Raw genomic sequence first — 8,878 nt, forward strand, 5'->3', positions numbered from 1 at the left:
TTACCCGTAGCTGAGAACCATCAGGGAAGGTGCTCAATAAATACTAAAAAGGAGAAAGAGGGTGAACAAGCATCTGTTTTTTTAATCTCATTCAGAGGATCATGCTGCCCAGTTTTTAACTCTGGTGGGCATCGGAAGCACTGAGGGCCAGATAAACCACAGGTTGAGGGGCTTTGCTCCAGTTTCAGATTTAACAGGGTGGGGTCCAAGTGTGTGCATTTCTAGCAAGTTTCAATGATCCTGATACTGCTGGTCCAGGGAACCACTAGGAGAACCACTGGTCAACAGTCCTGGCCTTTTACTAGGAATTGGGGTAGGAGTCAGGTGGGCCCAGGAGCTCAACAGGCTTCCTTAGAGGGTTCCTGTGCCTGCAGCTCTGGGCAATGCCCCCTCTCCTGACCAATGGCTTCTTGATTTCTCTAAGCCGGGGATGCCAACGCATAGTTTGTGGGCTAATGCAGGTCCCCTAACTGTTTGACCCTGGTCTAGAACCAGACAAGCCCGGACACTGAGAGCAACATTTAGACACTAGTTGTACAGCAACTTGACAGAGTCACTTTGTGTTTGCTGGATCGAATAATAAACATTTGATCTTCTAGTATATCTTTGCTTTCATTCCATTTTCTCTAGTAATTCATTTTTTTTTTTGTATTTTCAAAAAAGTATTTGTCTGTGATGGATGAGAAAAACAAAACAAATGGCACCTTCACCACAGATCATTTGAGCAGCGCTGCTCCAACTAGCAGCTGGAGAAGAAACTTCTGGAATAAGCCACATATTTCCCCTGTGTGGATTCCCTCCTCAACAGACCTTCTGGTAACTACTACGTGCAAGGCGCTCTATCCGGCATGCACGAGGAGAACGCTGGGCAGGGAGCCATGCAGCAAAGACCCACTCCCTCCCTCAAGGGGTTTACATTCAAGGACACAAAAGAAGCCAATGACGAGGCGGCCTGTGTTAAATACCAGCCTCTCTGCAATGACAGTGGTGGTGGCGGTGACCATCAGCCTACCAGGTGGAGGCACACCCAGGGTATCTGCTTGGTTGTCGTCTCTCTCCGCACTCACTCCCTAGGTGATCTTATTGAGGCTGTAAATACCACCTGCCGCTTTAGTCTCTACGCCTGTCCACTCTCCTATGCTCCAGACTCTTACATCCAACTGTCAACTCAGCTGCTGCTCTTAGATGTCCAATTTGCACCTCAAACTTGACTGTGAAAACAGAACTAATCTCCCTTTTTCCTCTGTCCATCTTTCCCATTTCACCGAGTAGCACCACCATTCACCCTGGAGCTCAGGCCAAAGCCCTCGGTTCTCCTCACACACCCTGTCTAACTCACCAGCCAGTCCACTGCTCTGCCTTCAAACCATATCGGAAGCCCAACCATTTCCCCAGTGGGGTCACAGCTACTTGGCTGCTACAAGCAACTGTTCTCTCTGTGTGAGCTACTCCAGAGGCCTCCTAACTAGATTCCCCACTTCCCCTGTTATTGCTTCTCCCTCTGCCCTGCTGAGCCTGTCTGCTCTCTACCCAGAAACCAATACATGTCATTTCCCTTCTCAAAACCCTCCACAGACCTCCCAGCCTCCTCACAATAAACTCTAAAGTCTTTTCTATAACCAGAAAGTCTCTAGACCTTTCTCCTGCCCACCTCTTCCACCTGTTTCTTATAATTCACCCATTGCTTGCTGGGCTCAAGCCATTCCTTAGCTGTCTTGCTGTTCCTATAACACACTAAGCTAGCCACTGCCACAGGGCCTTTGCACTTGCCATCTGCCTGCCTTGCCTACTCTCCTCTCTGATATTTGGAAGGCTTGTTCTCATTTCAAGCCTTCCAAATATCAGTTTTTGCTCAAACATCAACTCCTCAAAGAAGCCTTGCCAGACCCCCTAAGATAGCTATCTTCTCTATTCCTCATCACTGTTAACCTCATACCTTTTTTTGTACCTTTTCTCCTTTGCATTTTATTTCCACCTGTTATACTTATTCATTCACTCACTTGTTTATTATCTATTCCTTCCCTAGAATGGAAGCTCCATGAGGGCAGGACCTTTGTATTGTCTCTGTATCCTGAGAACCTACAAGAGCATCTGGCACAAGGAGGACAACCTATACTTATTGAGAGAATAAATTATGTATTAAAATTGATAAAGAGACTTCTATGCACAGGCACAGTGCCCAGAGTCAACCCACTTAACATTTATGAGAACTGGAGGCCCAGAGACGACACCTCTAATTTTAAGTTTGAAAGTCTTAAGGGCAAGTGCCCCTCTCTCTTCTAGAAGGAATATTCCAGCATCTGGACACATGTGTTTGGAGGAGGTCAGCCAATCACAGACTCCCAACTCCCCTGGCCTCAGGAGCGGGCCTGTGACTCAGGCTCATCAGAATCCTTTCTCCGGTCATTCAGGTTGAAACTGGGGAAATGAGTCTTTGCAGGGTGGAGCTCGCAACATGTGGGCTGGGTGCTGCCTGAACCATAGTTCCAGGCTCCTGAGACAGCCAGGCTGATGGTATAGCAGATACCAATAGGGGACAGAGTCTTCATGACACTCAGGTCTCTTGGGGGGAACCTGACATTCACTCTGTGGGACCCCTGACCCATCTAGTGAGTCCATGAATGAGGTGAGTCCATGAATTTCCATTTTTACCCAAATAAATTCAAGTCAAGTTTCTGGCTCTTATAACCAAGGGTCCAGACTAAAGACAATGCAAATACTCAGACTTCCAAAGACTTGGAACCCTCTGTGCTCCAGCAATAATATAACCAAGTGAAGAAAGGAACAGGCAGGATTCTCCAGATCCCCTTCCAGCCACACCATGGTCCCCAAGCCAACCCAGAGCGACTGGGACTTTTACCTTGGAAAGTGGACGCCCACAGCAAACACAGTGATGCCTCGTTTCTTCAGCTGCTTGACCGGCAGTGCCACGTGCCCTTGGGACCCCCCATCAGTGACAAGGATGAGGATCTGGGGCACAGAGGCATCTGTGCCCCCAGGAAACCCTTTGCACAGAAGGTATTTCAGAGCAAGGCCTGTCTCTGTGCGCCCTCCTCTGAGCTCACCCAGTAAGAAAAAAAACAAAGAAGAAAGAGTCAGCAACCTTGGGAGGTGAAGTTGGAATGGGAACCTGAAACGATGGGCTCCTCCATTACTAGTGACGCCGCTCTCTCCCAGCAGAGACTCTAAGTGAGAGTTGCTGCTGAGATAAGCACTTTCTCACCATCTGAACCACAACCACAGTGAAGTTAACTTCCCCGTGGACTTAAGATTCACCCGGCACATCTCATTGAATTCTGTCCTAACATCATTCTTCATGTACGTGTGTTTTTACTCTCTCCCCTAGCGTGGTTCCGGGCTGACAACTCTACTTTGCCGGCCCAACACCCAGCTCCCACCTCCCCGTCCCTGCATCATTCCCTTCTTGTCGCAGTACAACACCTCCTTGGGGTGGGATAGTAGATAACCGAGCTTGGGAAAATGGTGCGTGAAGAATCTGCAAAAAAAAAGGGCAGGGCTTTGATTCAAGGGTCTGAGGAGGGTCATTTCCACCATGAGGCCTTTCTGGCCCACTTCCAGGGCAGGGCTTGGTGCTGGAAGGTGGGGCTCTATGACTACTTCCAGGTCAGGGCAGGTTCCAGTGGTTCCATCTCACCAGGATGCTAAAGGCCCCCCATCTGCCAAGGCTTGTTAAGATTCTCTAACCCAACAGCCCAGTGATAAGGACTGAGTTGGGAATCCCAGTACAGATGCTCTACTTAATCTGAAGAAAGGACACTCATGCAAGTGTCCTCAGAGGAAGGACTTCTGGCTTCGTGTAACTGGGCAGAAAACAGTGACTCACTACAGTGGATTTTGCAATGGGCAGTTAACACATCCAAACATGAGCGACAACATGGCAGCTGATAGAATCACCATGGTTATTAACCATGTGCAGAGAAAACCCCGTTAGATCATCATTCTGAAATGCTAATCATAGACTATGTAGATTTAGGTGTTGGGGGGCACATGTGTTCTCAGACTGGACTGAGTATCAATTAGGACAATGGCTCTCTTTAAAACAGTCCTCTGAGAAAGGCCTACAGTCACTCTAATGTGAATACATCCGACTGACAGGAGGCACAGGCGTCATGTCCCGTTTCTAAAGGGTAATTAATGCTAATACTGAGCTTCTACTTCATGCCAAACCCCTCACCCACCTGTTGCTGAGTGTAATCCTTACAACTACAGTCAAAGGTGCCAATATTATCCTCATTTACTGGATGAGGAAACCACTGCTCAGAGAACAGCAATGCTAACTGCTCATACTTACTGAGCACTTACCGTGTGCCAGGCACATGTGTGTGTATAAAGATGCTTAACTCACATAATTCCTGCCACAGATCTATGAGATTGGGGATTCAGAGTAGGGACTCATCTAAGGTCACACAGCTCATGAGTGGTGCACACAGGACTTGAGGCCTGGACCCTCCACCCCCAGAGCCCAAGTTCTAAACCACAATGTTACACATACAGTCATGCCACCTGCCTCTCACCCTCCTAGTGGAGGTCAGAACTGGAGTTTAAACCCAGTCAGGCTGATTCCAAAGCCAGTGGTCCTTCCTCACCAGAGTGTGGCAAATTATAGCCCACTGGCTAAATCCAGTGTGCTGTCAGTTTTTGTAGATAAAGTTTTATTGGGAAATAGCTAGGCCCATTCTTTTATGTACTATCTATGCAACAACCCTATGGCCTGCAAAGCTTAAAATATTTACTACATGGCTCTTCACTGACAAAGTTTGCTGACCCCTGCTCTACACTCTTCTATCTAATGGGTACAGAATTTTTCTCACCAAATGCCAAGGTACCCCAGTGACCATGCCTTTGTGCCATTAGCCGTGTGCCCCAGGAGACTCTACACTGTGGTTAGAGAGAAATTAAGTTTCAAGGACATGAGAGCCCAGGCCTCTAACTCTACTGGCCTGTTGGGTACCCACCCTTCATACCACTCAGCACACAAATACCTATACCGCTACCCTCTGCACCTCTGCATCCTACCTGGCCCTTCCAGAAGTCAGGTGAGATTCCTAGCAGCTTCTGAACTCTGGGAAATGAGAAAAACCCTGCTATCTCCACTTCCCTTACTCCGTAGAGCATTTCTGTCTCAGAGTCTGTTCTGAGCCCAGGGTCTGGCTCCAGACAGGGAGGCCTGAGGCAAGAGTCTCACCATGATTCTTCTAATCTGCCCCCAACGGGACTAAACTAGGTTGAAAGTGAAAGTTCACAGAGAGACCACTGCGTCAGGGAGTTAGGACTGCAATGCACGGGCTCTGGGAGGGGTCTACATCTGTAAACATTTTTGCCATCATGTAGTAGTGATTACGAAATGGACTCCAAGGTCAGGGATGCTCAAATATTAGTCCTGAAATATATCAGCCAGGTGAACATGGGGAAGCTACTTGACCTGAGACTCTGCGTGCCTCCCTGTGAAAGCAGGAAAATAATAGTATTGAGGATTAAATGCTGTGCCCAGGGTCTCCTGGGGCCGCGAAAGTGCTGTGCCAGCGGGAGTTTGTGTAATGAATAAACTAACAGCCTATTCCAAGTTCACCTTTGGAATTAGTGTCAAATCCCAGTGAGCATAAAAAATTCCTAGGGAGACTTGATAATGCATATTCTCAGATTCTACCTTCAGGGTGTCTGAAATGGTAGGCGCATGACCAGGTCTGGGAATCTACATTTTATTATTGTTATTTTTTATTATGGTATCATTAATATACAATCACATGATAGGAATCTACATTTTAAATCAGCTCTCCTCTGCCAGTGACTCTGACACTGGCAGTCCATGGAACAAACTTTGGAAAATAATTCAAAAGAAAACCCACTGTAGGTAAAGGGATGTTGATTATAGCTTTTTTAAGGAATAGACAAAAATCCTGGAATCAACCTAAATGTGTCCTTTGAGGGAATGATATAGTACACTGTGATTGCTCAATTCGTTGGACTATTATATAAACATTTAAAGGGATCAACATGAAAAATAATGCAGCTTTATGCAAAAATACAGACCAAATACTATTAGGTTAAAAAAGAATAAAATGCTTCACAATCATAACTAGTCTAAAAGCTGCATGTAAATGTTAACATGGTTTGAAAGAGGCTAGAAAAGCTGTAAAATGCTTTGTGCTGAGGTAAAGTGGTGAGTGCTATTTCTGCAGAGCTATCTGAATACCATAAAACTCTGATAAAGCTATAGATGGGGTCCAAAAAACTTTCAATCACAAAGAACTCAGAGTTGTGTTACGTGAGATTAATGAAGTGACTGAGTGAACTTGCAAGCCAGCTGGCCAGGATTGCTGGACATTTGGAGCCAATTCTGCAGGCCACGTTTTATCTGGTTTTATGTTATCACAGGGTGCAATACTGGAAGGTTTTATTGCAATATTTTTTAAACTAATTACAAAGTAGCAATGAGGTGGTTGTCAGAGTGGTTTTTTTTGCCACCTCAAAACACTGGGGGATTATCTTGGTCTGGAAAAGCAGGTACTCTGGGGCTGGGGTAGAGATGCCCTAATCAGTCCAACACTTAAACCTTTACTGCAGAAAAAGGGTAGAGAGCCCCAGGAAGTCTTCATTGCCATTCGGGCCAACATTCCTCTGTTCTGCTTAATAGAGTCTTAATGCTTACTGTCCTCAGTGACTCTGCAACTGTGGCCAAGAAGCTCATCACTGCCTCCTTGCCTTGTCAGCTGCCTCTCCTAGTCACCCTAGGATACACAAGTGCTAACCGGCCACATCCCCAGAAGAGAAGCTGACCTTGTTCAGACACATAAAGAGGCTTCTTTCTCCATCCCCAGTGTCCTCATCTAGCACATTCTTATTGACTGGATTTCATATGTCACGAATAATGCTCCCAAGCTCTTAGTTGCAACTTTCAACAGCTCTGAGAGGAGGCTCAACCTACTATTCAGGGGGTGGGAGGGTGGGAAAGGACAGCTGGGTGGGCCTACTGGACTGGCAGTGCCAGTCTGCGGTCCTGGCCCAGCCTCCTGCTCCTTCTCCATCTCAGCATCCTCCTCTGTAAGGTAAGGGGTTGGGAGAGATACTAGACGATCTCTAACGTGCTTTATGAACCAATTTGCTGCGACTTGCTTCGTTTTTCGGAAGAGGGCAAGGCCAAATCATTTGAGTCAAAGTCATCCAGTTTTGGACATTTAGTCCTAAACTTAAACCGACAGGCTGCTTTTTCTTCTGCAGATGGTTAGTGTGCATACAATGGGTACAAAGTGTTGTTTTATAATAAAATATTAGGTTAATAATGATATCATTCATGTACCATAAAATTCACCTTTTAAAATAAGTATGCAATTCACTGGTTTTTAATACATTCACAAGGTTGTACAACTATCACTGCTAAGTCTAAAATATTTTCATCACCCCAAAAAGAAGCCCTATACATATTAGCAGTCACTCCCTAGTCCCCGTTTCCACAGCCCCCTGCAATGACTATCTGCTTTCTGTCTCCACAGACTGGCCTATCCCATACATTTCATATAAATGAAATCATGCAATACGTGATCTTTTGTGTCTGGCTTCTTTCACTTAGCATGAGGTTTTCAAGGTTCCTCCACATTGCAGCATGCATGGTACCATTCCTGAACAGTATTCCATTGTATGGACATACCATGCTTAGTATATTGGTTCATCCTTTGGACTTCTGTATTGTTTCCATTTTGGGGCTCTTATAAATTCTGCAGTTCTAAACAGAAGTGTACAAATTCTCCTGCGGGCATGTGTTCTCAGTTATTTCGGGGTGCAGTTGCTAGGTCAGAAGGTAGCTCTATGTTTAGCTGCCAAACCGTTTTCCAGAGTGGCTGCGCCATTTTACATTCCTACCAGCAGTCTAAGAAGATTCCGGTTTCTCCACATCCCTGCCACCACTTGTTACAGTCTTTTATGTCAGCCTCGTTCGTGGGGGTGAAGTGGTACCCCATATGGTTTCGAGTTGCATCTCCTGAATGACTAATGATGCTCAGCATCCTTTCATGTGCTTTTGGCCATTTGTATACCTTCTCTGAGGAAGTGCCTATTTATGAGGCTTCCTGTTGGGATGACGAAGATTTTCTAAAATTAGATTATGGTAATAGTTGCATAAGTCTAAAAATATACTCATATCTCGGAATTGTATGCATTTAGTGTGTAAACTTTGCGGTACTTAATTACAGCTTAATAAAGCTGTTGACAAAAAGCTAGTGTGTGTAACATTCACAGGGAGGCAGTGGGTAGAGAGTCTTTAGAAGGGCAGGTCCTAAGTATCACTGCCCAGAGAGTGATTCAGCAAGTCTGCCAGGAACGTAACATAGCCAGTTCCTACCTGAAGGGTCCCCACCAGTAAGATGGCAAACTTCCGGCTTCTCTTCGGGGTCCTCAGTTCCCGCCGGCGCCACCTGAAGCCCAATCACCTCTCGCCCCCCTCCCAATCCCAGCACCTAGCCAACAGCCACCAGCCCCGTAGAAGTGACACCTCAATCAATTCATGCCCCCTCCTATATAACCCAGCACCTTTCCCTAATAAAGCGGAACTCTCCGGTAAATTGCTGTTGTGTGTCGCTCCTTTCCTTTCATTGGTGCCGAAACCCGGGAGACGGGACACCCCAACTGGGCCCCGTCTTCCCCCGACACCAGCAGCAGCTTGCCCTCGTCCTCTTTTTCCGGCGCTGGCTCATCACACTCACCACTCCTCTCTGGCCTTTAGGTAAGTTTTCCCCCCGGAGTGGGCCACTCTTCCCCGAGCTATCGCAGTGCCATTGACCGTGATCATCCGGCAAGGCCCTGACGCTCGGGGATGAGGAGGGAACGCTCCCCGCCTCAGGCCTTCACGGCTGCGGCGGACCCT

Source organism: Manis javanica, chromosome 7 (assembly GCF_040802235.1).
Source record: "Manis javanica isolate MJ-LG chromosome 7, MJ_LKY, whole genome shotgun sequence".
Lineage (NCBI taxonomy): Eukaryota > Metazoa > Chordata > Mammalia > Pholidota > Manidae > Manis > Manis javanica.